Genomic DNA, 18,283 nt, shown 5'->3' with positions numbered 1-18,283 from the left:
CCTAGACTTCTGTAAGGCCTTTGGCATCGCCACACAACATCCTTGTTATTAAAGGGGAGAAATTTGTATTTAATTGGGTGGAATGTTTGATGAATAACACCGTGGCCGTGTGGCCATACTCAAAACATTGCATTCAACAGCTTAAAGTCCAATTAGAGATCAACAACAATTGTGTCCCTCGGGGGTCTGTATTCAGACAAATACTATTCAATATCTCTGTTAATGATGTGGACAGTGGAAATGAGTAAGCAAGCTTGCAGATGGCACCGAGGTGAGTGGTGCAGTTGATTTGTTTGAGGGGAGGGATGCTATCCAGAGGGACATCAGCAGGCTGGAGGAGTGGGCCAATGAAATGAGGACAAGTGCAGCATCCTGGTCAGTTCTCAGTATCCGTATTGACTAATGGATCAATGATTTTAGAACAGTTTTACAGAGAAAGACTTGGGGATATTTGTAGTTGAAAAATTGGACATGAACCTGTAACACAAATGAGAACTGGAGCACCTCCCCTACAAAAACAGGTGGGAAAGCTGGGGCCGTTCACTATTTTTCTTTATGTCTTGTTCAAGCTGCTGAAATAGTTTATATATATTTGTGTGAACACATACATTTATATATATATGTATATGTATCTATATATAGATATATAAATAGTTATAGACACATTTATAGACATATGTGTGCAAGATTTTTTTGAAATTAAATTAATTCTTTAATGCTGGAACTTTAGAATATGTGGGGGTTTTTTTTAATATCTTAGAAGAAAGTCAAGGAAACCTGTCATGCTTAAATATTTCAGTACTGTATATTTAGGATGCCATTAGATTCTTGTGAAGAATATCGTAAGAAGTTATGTGGAAGAGAAAAGAATCAGTCAGCACTTAAAAAGGAAAAGATGATTAAGCCTCAATATAGGGCTTGAAATAGACTACTTTTGCAAGACTTACAAGATCTTTCCAGAGTGTGGGTGTGGAAGAATAGTACACATTTGTGTGAGTGGAGAATTCGCTGTAAAGTTAGGAAAGCATGACAGTGAAATTACACAAGCTTTACTAAATCTTTCATAGTGACATTTATTTTCTCAGATTGCTGTAGTAATTAGCGAGGTTATGTTTCCTTAAGTTTTCTTTTTTACAAATAAGTGAAGTTTTACTGAGGTACCATTGTTTGTGGAAACTATCCTTCTAGCATGACAATGTATTTTGACATTTTACTTAGTGACATATATGAAAGTATGATCAGATTACATTTTTCACCCTCACTTTAATTTTGTAACAGGCAATAATATTTTCAAGGGACTATGCATATGTATTTGAAAAAATACATAACTAGACAGCTAAAAAAATAGACAAGGCCACTACTTCTGTTTTTTACTTTAATATTCTGGAATAACTTTCTATATGAATGAAATTATTTTGCAGTTCAACTATTTGTGAATCTTATCACCTTTGACTCCCTCCTCATCCAGTTTTGTACTTCATCTAATTGGTCTCCTCAGAATTAAATCATATTGAAATTACATTACATATCTTCAGCAGATGCTCAACAGCTTTTAACTGATTTATCTGGCACTTAAATGGCAGTTAAACAATAATAAATGGAAAAGAAACAAGTCATACATGACCACTATGGAAAGTGTAGTCAGTATTTCACTTGCATCTTTGTGTTACTGTATGTTTGATTTAGTTTATTTCACATTATAATCTTTATTTCAAACTATAAATACAGAATAACCAAAAACTATGAACACTATGCATTTTTTTCATAAATAATATTTGTAATCTCCTAAAAAAGAGTTTGTTTGCGGAAAGAAATTGTTGCTTCCTGTATTTGAACCAAGCTTTTGCCAAAATTTCATAGTTGGGAGTATTTCTGCGTCATGTCACTGTCTATTTTTAGAGCTTTCTTGTTGCTCACCCCAATGCATATTTGTGAACCCTTTCTTTCCCATTTATACACTTATTCCCCTCAAAAAAAAAAAAAAAATCATGGCTTGATGTTCTGATTGCTTTTAAAAACATCCTTTAGACCTTATTTTGGTAAGTATCTAATATTTCCATCTCCTGTTCTGGATAAAAGTATTGCATTTCCAGATTAAAACTCCTCTTCAATTTTTTCCAAATTTCCATCTTTCTCATTTTATTTGTGTGGCACAAGAAGAATCATTTCAGCTAAGCTTATAATATGTTTTCAATTTTCTGAGTGCCCAGCTTGGGAAAAAAGGGTTTTGCTTGCAATAGTGATAAGAAATCCCATGCTTTAATGAAGTTAGCAGAAGGTATGCTTGAACCAATAAAACATCACATAAATCAACTGCTTTACAAAGCCAGTAGGAGTCATCTGATGATATCTTTTGCATGTTCTGAAAATAGTCTTTAGAGCAACTTGTAAATAATTCATTGTACTAGCCTTATCCTAGGGAGTGGTGGGAGAAGAGCTGCACATTGCTGCACAAGGCAGGAGCCAAGGAGATCCAGCTCAGGCACAGCCCAGCAGGGGCTGAGCAGGGAGAGCAGAGCTGGGCCTCTGACAGAGTCCAGCACAGCCCCTGTACAGCCTGAGCCAGCCCTGGGGTCCCTCCAGGCAGTGCAGGTGGGAGCAGAGGGAAGGGACAGAGAAGAGTTGAGAGGCTCAGGCAGGAGGCAGCGATGGGGACACAGCTGCAGCAGGATGCCTCTGGGTGGGCTGAAACAGAGGCCCAGGAACCATGGACATTGGTGGGTGGCAGTGCCACCAGCTGAGGCTTGTCTGGGCCAGGAAGGGTTAATGGTTTTCTCTGAGTCCTGACTCTACAGAACAGAATCCAGGAGAAAATTATTTAATACTTGCCTATAAAGCAAAAGGTATGGACCTAACTATATGAATTCTTCATTGTGTACTTCTCTTGTCAGTCCTTGAAAAGTCTCTTGGAAACCATTCTTAGTTTTAAAGCACACGTTCTGTGGCAGTGATATGGTGCATATGTAGGTGGATGACTCAATGGCAATATGAACCCTGACTATTCCTTGCAATTATTTTGCTTTGCAACTTGGATATATCTTGTTTTCTTCTTTCTTTAAAAGAAATTGCTGAGTGTAAGACATAATATATTGTCAGTAAATATCAAAAAGCATGTTGGTATTTTTCTTTTCTTTTTTTTTAGTTAAGGAGTTAGGTGCTTAGAATTAAATATTAATTTGAAAAGAAGTGTCATACTCAGCAGTAGTCTAAAGCACATTTTTTTTCTATAATTAGCTATCCCAACTTGCAGTGTAGTATTCAAAATAGCTTTAAATATTTGAATAATAATGTGACTATATAACTAAACTCTGTTTGCAGTTCCAAGAAAATATATTTCCAAATTTACTAGTACTTAACCAGTTAATTAATTTCACCAGTAAATTTATTTGTCTCTTAAATATTCATGACAAAATTAACATTGCATTGAAATCAATTAAATATATTCAAATCTATTTTAGACAGAGAAATAAAATGCATCCCTTCTGCAATTGTACTTGGCTAAATTGAAGCATTTAATCCAGTATATTTCTGTCAATGTATGTTGACTAAAATAATCTTTCATCTGTTTATGCTCAGGAAGCTAATTTTTAGTAGCTGAAACTATGTATTTTACAAAGTTAAAAATAAAATTATTTAGAAAATTATTAACCTACCTTAATGCTGTGGTAAAAATCATCATAAATTTCCATCATGTGTGTCTTCATAAGGACAGACATGGTAGAGAAGTTTAGAAAGCTCTGCTGTTAGAAAAATGATATAATAATTTTTGATTCATTTCTTTGCATAAGTGAAAAAAACTATGAATACGTTTGTTTAAAAAAATAATTATAAGTGAAGTTGTGAGAAACTACCACAAAATGGAATTTTTGATCACTGAATAAATATATATATATATTTTTTCGCTTGTATTGAGAGCCTGCAAGATCAGCATGTATCTGCAGAGATATTTTTAAATGTTGATAACATCACTGTGTCCAAAGATTTAATGATATTAAAATCTTTTCTCTTGTGACTTGTGGTTAATTTTCTCTTAGGATCTTTAATCGAAGGAAGCTATAAACATAGTGTTTAAAAGGGGAGTTAATACTCATAGTTTTTAATCTCTTGTATTTAAGCAAGATAAATCATCCTTTCATCTACACTCCCTGCTGAGGCCACCAAGAATTAAATGTACAGGTTACCTGATCAGTCCTGCTGAGCTGAATAGGAGAAATTAACTGAAATTACTGGAGACATCTGCTACCTTTCCTCTGTTGATGAATTGCTCTCCTAAAGCAATTCTGACTCCCTGATTACTCCTACATTTTTAACACTTACACCCCTTTCAGAGAAAACAATATTTTCAGTAGATTAATAAGTAGATCTTTAAAATTTCAGCATACTCCAGGTGTTAAATATAATTTGGTATTGGCTCCTCACTCAAGTACTTCCAAAGGTTTGAATTTGGTACTTAACCAAGAGACTCATACTGACTGTAAAATTAAGATTAAGAAGTTAAGATTAATTTCTTTGGTCCAACTTTGGTAAAAGCAGAGAAAAAAATGACTGTAAAAATATGTAAAATTACAATTAATCCTTAATATTAATTCTTATTAAATATTGTTACAATTGCAGGTAGGTGAATTGTCTGTTTACTTGACTCTGGGGCAAGGCTATGATAACTAAGAAGGGGATGGAAAACCATCAAAGATGCCAGAAGCCAAACTGATTTGTCTGACCATGCATAGGAGTTAGACCTGTCTCAGTGCTCTACAGGACCCCACACAGAGCAGGAGGCTTTCCCCACCTGGGGAGGGACACCCATATGGGTGATCTGAGCATTCCAGCAGTGCCTGCTCCTGGCCTGAAAACCTTCTCAGATATCTGCTTCTCCATAATGAATGTGCCAGGTATTACTGACAACATGAGCAAACACTGTGTTTTAGCTCAAAAACAATCACAAATCTAAGGTATATTTCCTCTGAATAATAATAAGAATAATAATAGTAGTAATAATAATAATAATAATAATAATAATAATAATAATAATAGTATTTTAGAGCTTTGAAATCATAGAATTATCCATCCTTTTCTCTACATCAAAATTTTAATTGAAAACCATTCAGGACATTGCATAAATAGAACCAAATCAAAACAAAATCACCAACAAAATTCAAAGTGAAATCAAGAATACTTTCCTAATTTCATGTTCTTACTTAAAAAATAAACAGCACGAAGTTAAATGCTTACAATGCCCAATGTTAAAAGCAAAAAAATATATTTTTGGAAGACTAGATTTTGCCTTCAAAACTTTATATTTTTAAAGTCAAAGAATTACAATTTACATCTTTCATATGCTAAATTGTCAAATTTATCTTACAAAACTTTGATGAAGAAAGGCTAGTAAAAGAATAAGTGTTGTCACTAGCAGAAGCTTCCAGTGTCCTCATTTAATAATTCTGCTTGCTTTTGCATTTCTTATTCTGACATATATGTGTTCCTCCTTTCAGTAAATATCAGTCTGTGTCTTATTCTGTTAACATTGTTCTGTCAACTGGTACCACCCTGGTAGCTCCAGTAAGTGTTTTTTTCTGACCCTGACCATTTCCTTCTCCTGGTCATTAGATATTTTTCCATATTTCTTTATGAACATTTATATGTATCTTGGATCCTTTACTATCTCCCAGCCAAACTCCTTACCTTATGTTTTTTGGAAGTGATTAGGCTATTATGTATTTTTATATATTCACTATATATTGTTATTGGAGCAAGTGTTCAACTCTTTCTCATACTGATTCTCATCAAAACTAGTAGTCAAAAAAAAGGCCCACATTTTTGCCTTGCTTTTGCCTCCTTCTTCCTGCATTTCTGTTATGTTAGGGTTTCCACTTTTAGAATTTCCTGACTTTAACACTTGTTTTATTTGCTCTGTCTTTTCCCACTTCTCCCTTTAGGTGATCTACAGTACTATAAGATGTAGTGGAGGGTGCCCAGAGGTAGAGCCAATGTCTTATCTGGGCCAAATACCATGAGGGTTTGTTGATTCTTTTTCCTGAATCCAAATTTTGCTTTATGTAAATCCATTTTACTTCCTCTATGTGTATCCTTTTTTGTCTTATTTCTCATATAACTTGTTCTAATATAGGTTGTTTCTCATATGAACAATTCCTTCTTAAACCCTTATATAAAGACCCTTTCAGAGTATTTTATCAGTTAATTTAGATTATTGCCATTTTAAATAGCAGATGGATATCTAACTCCAAGTTAATTCTGTACTTTGCATCTACTAATATAACAGCTGTTCAAGTTAGCAGACTACTAATAAAAAAAAGAAAAAATGTTAGCTTTGTGAGGTTCTGGATTAAACCCGCCAAAGACTAGCTCTCTTTGACTGTTTTGTTATTAGGGTTTTAAGACATGTCAGAGTGGAATATTTGCAGTCTTCATTCATCACTAACGTTGACAATTGAAACTTATGGAGCTTTCTTTTTCACTCTCCTGTTTAGTCTTTTCGGATATTGATGAAGACCAGGACTTGTTGACAGGGAGACGATGAATCATTGTACCTCAAAAAGTTTCCAGTATTGTACTGTACCTCAAAAAGTTTCCATTACCAATCGTAGTTCTGATTTTTTTTCAGCTCAGACTTTTTATTATGCCCTAAGAATACACATTTTTCTTCTTTCATCACGGTTCACTTGCTGCCCAAATTTTCAACCAGAGCAGATACTGTCAACTGATTAGGATCAAATTAGGGATCTTTGGAAACAACTTCAAGTCTCTTGTCACAGTGATTTTTATTTCAGCTGCTCCATAGTTCCTCAGATTTCTCCATTATTTGCCTGGAAAGAGAAGAGAGAAAGGAATTTCATTTGAGAATTTAGGAACTAGTGAACAAAACCAACTGCATTATACTGTCCTTTCACAAAGAAAGAGAAAATAAAAAAGATATAAATCCTAGACAAAGGCCAGTGAGTAGGTAAGGATACTGAAAGTAGCAGGAACAAATATCAAAGGAGTTGAAGGAGAGAACAAAGGCCATTAAAAAAGGAAAGAAGGAACCAGCAACCAAAGTGGAAAATTATGAGATAGGTAACAAAACTAAATTATTCTTACTAGGAAAATTTTCACTGCACCAACAACCAACATAAATCCTGCAAAATAAATAAATACTGTGTGAAGAGAAGATATGTGGAATCTTGAACTGAAAATTGGTAGGGACACAACAATAAATACAGCTAAAATTGTAGATAAGAAAAACAGATAACTGAAAGAAATCTAACAGAATTAAATATCTGTATTGCTAAACAGATATTCAGCTCAGAGATGGATTCTGAATAGACAGAACATTTAAACAGAGGGGTTTTGTTTTTTTTTTTAAATCTGAAAAGTTTGCTTTATGAAAAAATACATTGAAGGAATAAAATTTTTGACACTGTGCTAATAAATGCAAAGCTGAAATAATGTATCAATTGTTCTACATTCTTAGGAATATTTTTATAAGATGTTAAAATTCTAGACACTGATAGAGAGAGAAAGCTAGATAATTAAAACTGATACAAGAATGTGCTTTTCTGGACAAGGTGCCACTTGTCACTTGAATTTATGTTTACGTTACTGCAAAAAATAGTTAGCTAGAAAGGAAATCTAAAGTTAAGTGGTAAGGATTTCAAAACCAAACCAAGCCAAACTAAATGAAACCCTAGCAACCAACTAAAATTTTGGCTATATTTGAAGGTGGAGGCAACTTTCCAGTAACAGACCTTAGAAGAGACTTTCTCATTATCAGCTTTCCATAAGATATCTTTCTCTGAACTGGATGGCCAGTTTGGCTGCTTTGAATTGGTTGATAGATATTGGACTAGCTTGTTTACTTCTCATAGAATACAAGAAAAAACTCTTTTACAGCCTCTGAGATTTATTATCTGTCTTTGGATAAACTGGTAACCAATTTAAACTGCTAACTACCTATATATGAAGAGTGCATTTGCCAGTTTTATAGTGAGATGAGTATGGTAATTTCTGAGAAACAAATTTTACTTATTCACTTTTCTTTGTGTTGCTAAATTGCTTCATGACATTTGAAAGAACCTAGGAAGAAAAGCTGACTTTTGTTGTGGAGGTAATTTATACACTGTAACACAGCGTGCCAGGGCTCCCTGTGGCCATTAGTTTTTAATCTATCTTTCAGTTATATAAAGGAAAGTAATGATCACAATAATAATCTTGTCCCAGAAAGTTATAGTCTTTGAGAAAGTATTATTCTATTACAGGGTTGTCTAACTGTTAGACCTGTTTACTTGACAGAAAGGTAACTCTTAAACCAGCTGTTAAATTCGCCTTGTATTGTTGCTGTTAGCAGTATATGCTTTATAAAGTATATAAATATACCTTTGTAAGGTATATAAATATACCTTATAAAGTTGATAATTGAATCAGAATATATCTGGAACAACCATATATTCTTACTAAACTAAACTCTGAACAATTGATTCCTCTATGAATATACTATTTCTATTATCATTGAAGAAAGGCATGATCCTTCTCTTCTAACTGGTATGTCTGAAGAAAGCCAAAAGAATCCTTTGAGGTTTTGTGCAAATATGTTTGTTTGTATATATTTACATATACACTAATTAGAAAGAACATCAGGCATATGGCTTTACCTGGAGTACTTTTCTCTCTGTCTCTCTAATACTTGCACCTGTAATTAGCAATATGCTGGTAGGCTTTCAGCTTTGGGTATACTGAAAGCTGGAATTGCATTAGACATGATTCAACAATTTTATGTAGAGGTTTTAAACCTTTCCTCTTCCCCTATGTTTTGGGTGAAGTAGATTTAATCTTTCTGTATCTCAGGTTTTCTTGATGGTTGTCTAGGGAATTTAAGTATTTGTTTGGATTTTTTCCCAGTCTATTATTGGATACAGAATTTTTTCTAAACATTTTGTTGTATAGAACTGCACTAAGTTATCGATCAATATGCTGTAACACCAGGTTTCATTATTATGCTAATGTGTTCCAGATATATGTGAAAGTGGCTCTTAACACTGTTTTATGAGGTGCAGCTGTAAGAAATTTTTCAGCTGATAGTAAGTGATGAAGAAGTCAAATCAAAAACATGAGTTATTTTATAAAAAAAAATTATAAAACTTCAGTGCACAAACAAATTTATCTATTGCACTTTATGTTTGCTTGGGGCTTTTTAGTAAAAAAATGTGTTTTCTTAAACAATGTATCTTTTTAGATTGGTATTTAGAGTGGTGCCCAGTTATTCTTGACACTGAATTAAAAGGTAAAATTTGAAGAAATGTTCAAAGCAAGACCAACTTTGAATGTCCTAAAAACCCTATTCACTTTATGCCTTGTTAAATGGGTTAAAGGATAATTTTGAACTGATTTCCCACTTTGTCTTATGTGAAACAGTGGTTTGAAGAAGTTATATTTAGCATTTTTATAAAGAATCCATAAAATGCAAGGAAAATGGATACGTTTCAAACTCTTTGTATATAGGCTTTTCATTGTCTTTGTCAGTCACAGTACTAAAAAGTAACAACTCTAACTATTTTGGTATGAAATGTGGGTAGCCAACTCATCTTCTTTTTTGTGAGATAACCAGTTTGCAGTAACAATTGTTTCTTTTTTAAAGTATTGTTTACTCCACTATCTGATTCTGTTAATGTCAGTCAATATGGCTCTGATATGGAACTAAGATAATGCAGATAACCTATCCTTTGATGACTGCAAAATAGAGAACTAAGTGGACTCATATTTCTATTGTAACTTTCTTTTTATTTAAAAGGCAAATGCTAGTTGCAGACCTGTCAGTCCAATAACTATCTACAGATGTGCATTTTATGTGTCTGTAGCTCTTATCCAATCCTAAATACAAAGACAAACACTAGTTGCATTTTCTTATCCGATTTCAGCAAAAGTAATAGAATATTTTAAAATCTCTTTTCTCAAATCATTATGGTATTTCTTTGTTCATTTTGGAAGTATTTCTTCTGTGTTCAATCAGTTATTAGAAGATTATGAAAAGTGGAGGTTAGAATAAGGTACCTGACACACTTCTGTTATATTTTTTATGTTCTCCAAGTCCAAATTTTAATTTAGATTTTTGTCCCTTGGAAGTGGGAGCTTATCTTCTATTTTAAACTCAAGTATCCTTTTCTCAAAAAATGCTTTTAATTTCCCTGCTAGAAGTTTTTCTATGGTATTTCATATGTAGTAACCAATATAGAATTAATAATTTACCTTCTATGAGACTGAAAATTGCATGTTTTTTCATTTATGTTTATATAGAATATAAATTATCCTTATGTAATAGATGCATTACTTTAAATCCTTTATTTCACTGCATTTGTAAAGATCATTATCGGGTCACATTTCTGGTTTGATGGGATAAAAAGCACCTGAAGTGCTACAACTATTTTTCTTAGATCTGTCTTTTCCAGAATTTTAGATGTGTAAATGTAAAATATTTTCCATTACTACCTGGTTTTCTTTTCTTCTAATTTGTATTTAATTTGATATTTGTCTGTTTTGTTGCTTTTTTACACACCCAAACCCCAAGGACATTTCAGAGAAATTCAGAGTTTAATTTCTCACCACAATGGTCAAAAAGAAAGACTTTCTTCATACTTATTTCCTCACGGCAGTGGATTCAGGCTCTGCCTTGAAACACCATATGCTCCAGGTCTCTGAGTGTAAAGATAGACGTACCAAGCATTGGAGCAGAGACACCTTTACTCTAGCACCCTCTCTTCCCTCTCTTGCTCTTTCTGGCATACTCTCTTTATATGTTCTCCTTTAAAGTGAACAGGGGCCTGTGAGAAAAGCAAGTTGTTTCTGACTCAGTGAAAGTTTTCTAGAAGAAAATGAATGAAATAAAATCCATGGAGCTTTTGGGTTGCTTGTTTTTTTTGTTTTTTTTTTTAGGTACCACAGATAATTTAGCTGATTGAATTGGTTGGTTTTATTCTATTTGTTGTCATTACTCTGTTTTAAAAGACTGAATTTTTCATATTAAAAGCATAGATTCTGAAATATATGCATATAGTTGGTCCTCTTTTACATGTCCTGCTACTACAAATTTATCTCTATATTGGAACAGAAATAAAGAGTGTGGTGATAATGTCACAAGCCTTTTGCTCATGGATGAATTCCAACATGATACAGAATATTTAGTATAAGCTGAAGCTGTTCTGGAAGTTCCTGGCACCTGCAATGGTGAGAAGCAAAATATGGCATCTCTCCTTTCCATATTGTGCTATTTTCACACATTAAGGCAAAGCTACAAAAGATAGTCCAACTCATCTAAGGGTTTGTTGTCACTCACAGAAGCAAATCCATCTCCTGTGTTCCTCCGACTTTGGCTGTGTGATCCTTCTCTTTTTCCATTGGCTCTGGCACTCATCAGGCATACCACTTTGAGGATATGCTTCCCTTTGCTAACTGAATTGTCTCAGGTTTATTTTTAGAGCAATAATTCTTCATCAGGGTGGTTAAAGAAATTCAGAGAGAAGGGTGCAAATGACTAGAACCAGTGTTAAAACTCTGGGAAAATTGGAAGGAGCAAGTTCCTCTCTTTTGGTGCTTTGAAAACCACAAGATCTGCTAAAATGTACCATAGATCTTCACTCAACTTTAAGATGAGGACACTAAACTACATTGTCACAATGTTCCAGATTCTCAAGGTTAAAAATATGTACTGCTTGCTTAATTTTTTCTTCTTTAATTCTAGTTACATTAAGGACCTAGCATGCTTTCAAATTCTCAAAAGGTTATTGTCTTGATATGTTTTGTTCTTAACAGTATTTCTCTCCAAGAAGCCAGCAAATCCACATCCTACAGATTTTTAAAGACTATTTGTATGGTACTGCAATATCTGCTTCTTCTTACTTATCATTTGAGGCTATTCTTGATAGTTTTATGTCTTAAATAGAATTCCTTTAGAAGAGATAATTATTTATAAAATCTGTTTCATTTCTGACAATAGAAAAAAAATGGAGAGTTGTATAAGAAAAGTTTTACACTGATAACAGATGATGGCAGATTTTAGAAACATGTTTTGTACAGAATGTAATAATCATACCAGAACCTGATGAGCACTTTATTGTTTAGTTCAAAGCAGCTGTTCAATTAACAATGTTCAGCCTTGACCTATTATCATTCTTTTAAAATAATAGATTGCATGAGCAGTTTTGCATTTTGACAGGGAAAAAATTATCATTTGACAAAAAGTAAATTAGTTCATAAATCATATGTCAATTTGTTAATGACTTGTTGAACAAAGCATATTTTTATTATTATTTTCAATAAGAGTAAAACTTGAATCTACTTGACCACTTCTGCTCAATCAAGTTTGCTTTGCTTTTTATTAAATTTTGTTTATTTATTTTAAACCAATTGAAAAGACATATAAAAATTGTAGGAGTTACTCCTATTAATATTTTAATTGGAATACTCTTAAGGAAGCTTTAAAATTTCTTACTTTCTTTCTGATTCAATGGCTAAGTAACAGTTTCTCTAGAAAGAAATTTGAAAGAACAAAGATAAGTTGAATTTTACTAGGATGTTGCAATCCAATCTTGCAGTACTCTCAACTGCAACTCAAACCTTTATTAACTTCTCAACATGTACACATGAATGCCCACAAGCACATCCAAAAACATAAACCCTAAAGGGAATTGAACTTAATTGTCTATTACTCAGTAGATAAGTGTTATGCTTTTCTAACACACTCCTGAGATTTAAAAGATGTTTGTTCTGAATTGGTGTGTAAGAAAGAACATTAGAGGTTGTGCTGGCTTGACTTTAGCTGCCCGCCAGATGCCCATCAGCCATTCCATCACTCCCCTTCAACAGCAGGACAGCAAGAGAAAATAAGATTAAAAAATTCCTGGGTCAAGACAAAGATTAGGAGATCTTATTTTTATGCCAGAACCCAATGTACACATGAAATTTACACATTACCGAGCCTCAGTTTAATTCACTGCCTAAAAATTGATTGATTTCTTGAATTATGGGATTTTCATATCCCATGAATTGCTTTAGCAATTCTATCAGTGATACATTGCTGAACTCTGAATTTACTTATTAGTTATATGTCCAATCCCTTTCTCAATGCTTTTAAACCTTTGGATTAATTGAACAACTAGTTCAACAAAGTAATTGAATTTCATCTTACCACTTTTAGTTTGACACTTTTCAGTTTAATTAACAAGTGTACCTATATAACAAGTGAGTGGTTGATCACCATCATGGTGATTGTGTGGTCCAAATCATCATAAATTCTTTGGAGTTTATTTGATCCTCTTTTCAATTAGCTAATAATGTTTGCAGATTTTTGACCCTTGTTATTCTTTGAACTTGCTATTAGGATATGGTCTTTTCTGCTCAAAACTCAAAAGGCATGGTTGCGTATGTGGGTGCATAAGACATGGATGTGAGAAAAGGCAAATGCACGGAAGAGCTAATGGGAGATTAGTTTTATTTTGGCAGTTGGAAGAGTCATCAGAAAGATATAATCATGGAAATATTGTTGATGCTATCCATCAGATTAGATACACAACTCTAAAATCTTCAGAAACTTAAATTCATATGTAAGATGTAAACTGTTTTGTTTTGCTTTAAGAAATATTGTGGTGTACTAATCTTAAAATATTGTCTTTTAAAAAAATGTAAAACTTCTTTTCATTCTACAAAAGCATTTATTTTCTATCTAGAAAATGAAAAAAACATTAAAAATAACTCAGAAAACCCACCACAAACATATAGTAAAAACTAAGGAAAGTAGGATGCTCTTGTGTGCAAGTAAAATCATAGAATCATTGTGTTCCCTTGGGTCCTGTCACTGGTCACCACAGAGAGAGACCAGTGTCTGCCCCTCCTCTCCCTCTCATGAGGAAGTTGTAGACTGTGATGAGGTCTCCCCTTGGTCTCCTCTTCTCTAGGCTGAACAGACCAAGAGACTTCAGTCTCTCCCCATATGGCTTCTCTTCAAGGCCCTTCAATATCTTTGCTTCCCTCCTTTAGATGCTCTCTCTAATAGGTTAATATCCTTCTTCTATTGTGGTCCCCAAAACTGCACATGGTACTCAAGCTGAGACCACACCAGTGCAGAATAATGTGGGACAACTGACTCCCTCAAGTGGCAATTAATGCAGTACGAGATGCACTTTGTACATCTATTTGATGTAGGAATATTCTTGTAAAATTTATATAATAAATAAATAGTGGTAGTACTAACAAAGATTTGAGTTTTTTTCCCTCCCCTTAGTTAGAGGTTCCAGAAACGCCTCATTGTGATCTTTCAGTACTCAAGGGAGGCTTTTAAGAAAGACAGGAACACACTCTCAGTAGGGCCTGTGGTGAAAGGTTAATGGTTTCATACTAAAAGGGGTTAGATTCAGACTAGATATAATGAAGAAATTTTTTATAGGAGGGTGATGAAACAGTGGGCTAGATTGCCCAGAGAAGTGGTAGATGTCTCATCCCTGGAAATATTCAGGGTAAGGTTGGCTGGGGCTCTGAGCAGCATCCTCTAGTTGAATATGTCCCTGTTTATCACAAAGGACTTGGACTAGATGACCCTTCAAGGTGCCTTACAACCCAAAGGTTTCTATGCTCCTATGACTTTATTTATCATAAGGACTGTGACAAATAACTCCATACAGAGATTAGGGCTTTTAAAACAAGCCTAAATCCTGGTATCCAATTCATTGTACCTGTTCAATCACTGGAAGAGCAGCACTTTCTGACTTTGGTATGTACCGTCAGACTAAGCAAGTTAGAATTGCAAGGTTCTCTCCTGTGGTATTTGTGATCACTTAGGTCTGTTACTTAGATCAGGTGACAGAGGCTATTATCACACAGAATAATTTGAATCTGATATAGTATGTCTCTTGAACAGTTAAGGACTGGATCTGACTGGCCAGAAAGCTGAGACACCTCCTTCCTTGCAGATTTTCAGGACTTAACAGTATAAAGCCCTGAACAACCTGTTTTGACCTCAGACCTACCCCTGCTTTGTCTGATATCCTCTTATCTAGTGCTGTGAAATGAATATTTTTTATATCCAAACAATCTTTTTACAGTAAGTTTCACATATATTTTTCATATTTTCAATATGAAAACTTTTCTATTTATTTATTTGGGACAGTTAATGTAATTTTGGTAAAGTGCAAGGGAAAACATAACAGGAATGAAAAAAATCTCCTTTCTTTTGTGGCATTCATGCTACTTTACAGTGGATATGGGGACAGTAAAAAAATGCTAAAATCATTAGAGCTGCATCTCAAGCCCTAGGCTGTGGAATTTGATATAGAAATACAATAGAATGAGAAGTACTTCAAACTGATTGATCTGTATGCATTTGTGTAAGGAATATGGATTTCTGAGAAGGAGGAGAAACACAGGTAAATATGTTAGGGACCACTTTAAAGGTTTTGTTCAAAAGCAAAGATATTTGCAGCTAACAGTTGTAGGTGACTTTGCTTTTAAAATAATTTGTTTGGTTACTCTTTCATATACTTAAAAGCATTGTTGATATTTAAATAATGTATTTAATGACATACAAGATATTTTGTTTCATCATTTTTCAGTAGTGAAATACATAACTTAGTTTTTAAAAGCATATTACCTTGATTTTCTTAGCTTTTCTGTTGACTACCACTTTTGGATGACTGCTATTGCTCCTTAAGTAGTTCTCAGAGCTTTTGAAATTTTCTGCTGGCAGATACTCAGTTTGCTGTTTAGAGACCAGAGCTGCTGTTGTGGTTTAACCCCAGCTGGCAGCTAAGCACCACACAGCCACTCTCTCACTCCCTTACCAGAGGAAGAGAAATGGAAGGTAAAAGTGATAGAACTCATAGGCTAAGACAAAGACAGTTTATTAGGGAAATCCAAAGCCACACATGCAAGCAAAGCAAAACAAGGAATTAATTCACCCTCAGTCAGTCAGGCAGGCATTTGGCCACCTCCAGAAGAGCGGGATCCCATGAGAAGTAATGTAGAAGATGTGGGAAGAAAAATGCCATCATTCCAAGCATCTCTCCTTCCTTCTTCTTCCCCAGCTTCATATGATGAGCAAGACACCATGTGGTATGGGATATCCCTCGGGTCGTTTGGGGTCAGCTATCCTGGCTGCGTTTCCTCCCAGCTTCCCATTCACCCCCAGCCCGCTCACCAGCGTGGCAGCGCGGGAACACGTTCCCAGCAGGATCAGAAACATTATCACACTGTTTTCAGCACAAATACAAAACACAGCCCATGTTAATCATGTGAAGAGAATTAACTCTCCCCCAGTCAAAATCAGTACAGATGCTTACATATATGATGAATTATTATGGAAGTGACACAGAAAAAACGATCACACAACAGACTGTTAGAGAAAGAGATGCTAGATTTTGCATTCCCATGAAAGAGGGCAACCAAAAAAATTAACAACAAAAATATGGGATGTCAAATTTGATACATTCAACACTTTAATTCCATACTTTATTAAGTAACCATGTATTTTCTTTAATATCTTGGCATTGAAAATAAGAAAATGCCATGACATGTAGAAATAAGGGGATATGGTCCTCAGAACCAAATACTTGATGAGTATTAGATGAAAACAAAATTGCATCTAGAAAAAAATACTGAAGAATGTTGTTATTTTAGTTGAGTAAATGCTGGCCACAGCAAATGCAGCAGTAAATTGGGTGAGAAGATCATGCTTCTATCTTATAGAATGCAAATAAGCAAACCCTTCTGTTGAGGGCTTTTTTTTTTTTTTAATAATAATTAGAGCTAGTGGGAAAATGTTGAACAAGTATCTGGCAGGCAAAAGATCTCACTAAATTTGAAATTGAATCAGTGTAGCATCAGGCTAGTCAGATGTTAAATCTAATCATCTGCTACTTAGAAAATTAATAGAAGTTATATGAATACAAAATCACACAGAGAGGACTCCAGCAGCTAATAATGGATTCATCAGTATGTGGTCCAACAAAACGAAGCCCCAACAGCACCTAACTAAATTCAAGATGTATTTATTTGCTAAGTATTGACTGGTACTGTCTGCATAAATAGCTCATAGCAAGTTACTGGACATATCAGCAAATAAAATAACTGGTAGAAGGATTACACCTAGCTTGGGAAAAATCCACTGATAATGAAGCTTCATTTGTATATTTGCTTGGATTTTAGAATAAATTTTCTGAAGATTATCAACTTAAATATGTATCATTAAGACCAAAACTTCTTAGTGGAAGGAAAAGTTTCATTCATGTTAAAAAGAAAAAAAAAAAATTAATCTGTTATTTGAAAATATTAGACATTTCAGCTCCCTGTAAACTGCTAAATATGGAATAAAATTTCTGTTGTCTTCAGAAAGTTTTCCTTTACTTGTGGGGAAGATTCTCAATGAAGTTATAAAACAGTGTGTTTTACCTACTTTTCTTTTGTACTTAAGACTTTGCTTATTATGCATATTCTTTTTCAGAATCTATCTTATTTTTACAAGAATAAACAGTTATTTGGAGTTCAAACTAACAGTGAGGATGTATAGGTTCTGACACTTTTTAATTTTACAGTCAAAGTTACAATAACTTTGCATGTTAACATGTTTTATGTTTCTGCATTATCTTACATAAATTAAGCACAAACATTTCTTGCACCTTTCAGATTAGACTAAAACTCTTCCTGCTGTAAAATTTCTGTGACCTAATAAAAAATTTATTGAGATTAAGTGAGGCTGCAATTCACTTAAAAGTTTTGGGGTTAATTTCTTTGGATACTATCCAATCTAAGCGGAAATATTTCTGAGGAGCTGCATTTTCTTTGGAAATAACTAACACACTGTAGAAAAGCTAGAATCTTGTGAACCTGGAAATAAAACAAAAACAATACAAAGAGCCGTAAAAATAGATGTAAAAAAATTACCTATTTAAAAGCATAATCAACGTCAAACAGCAAATATCTGACACACAAGCAAAGAGGAAATACAGTCATCTTATTCGTCACATCACAGTCTCAAGTAAACAATTTATCTAGGAGCACTTTTCTGTGACTAATCAAGATTTCTTTCCATAATTTTAACTTTGCAATTATGAAGTGATTGCTCTATTTAGATTCTGAAGCTAGGAGCTGGTCTTCCTTGAAGGCTGATGAGTTTAAAGTTCAGCATGCAGCTTAAAGTGATATATGATTTAAGTTTTATCACAAGGATAAAGTGACCTTTATCCTTGTGATAAAACTTAAATCACAAGGACCACAGTAAAAGCAGAAAACAAATGATTGATCAAACTGCAGA

The 18,283-nt window shown here is 34.0% G+C and overlaps 1 protein-coding gene across 3 annotated transcripts in view; it reads left to right on the top strand.

The window, feature by feature from the left end:
• CSMD3 (CUB and Sushi multiple domains 3) overlaps positions 1–18,283 on the top strand; it is a 577,908-nt gene that overhangs the window by 79,523 nt on the left and 480,102 nt on the right. The window lies entirely within an intron of this gene.

The sequence above is a fragment of the Onychostruthus taczanowskii genome, unplaced genomic scaffold, assembly GCF_017590055.1.
Source record: "Onychostruthus taczanowskii isolate IOZ18803 unplaced genomic scaffold, ASM1759005v1 scaffold27, whole genome shotgun sequence".
Lineage (NCBI taxonomy): Eukaryota > Metazoa > Chordata > Aves > Passeriformes > Passeridae > Onychostruthus > Onychostruthus taczanowskii.
Note: the sequence above shows the minus strand (reverse complement) of the source record. Positions and strands in the feature narration are given on the sequence as shown.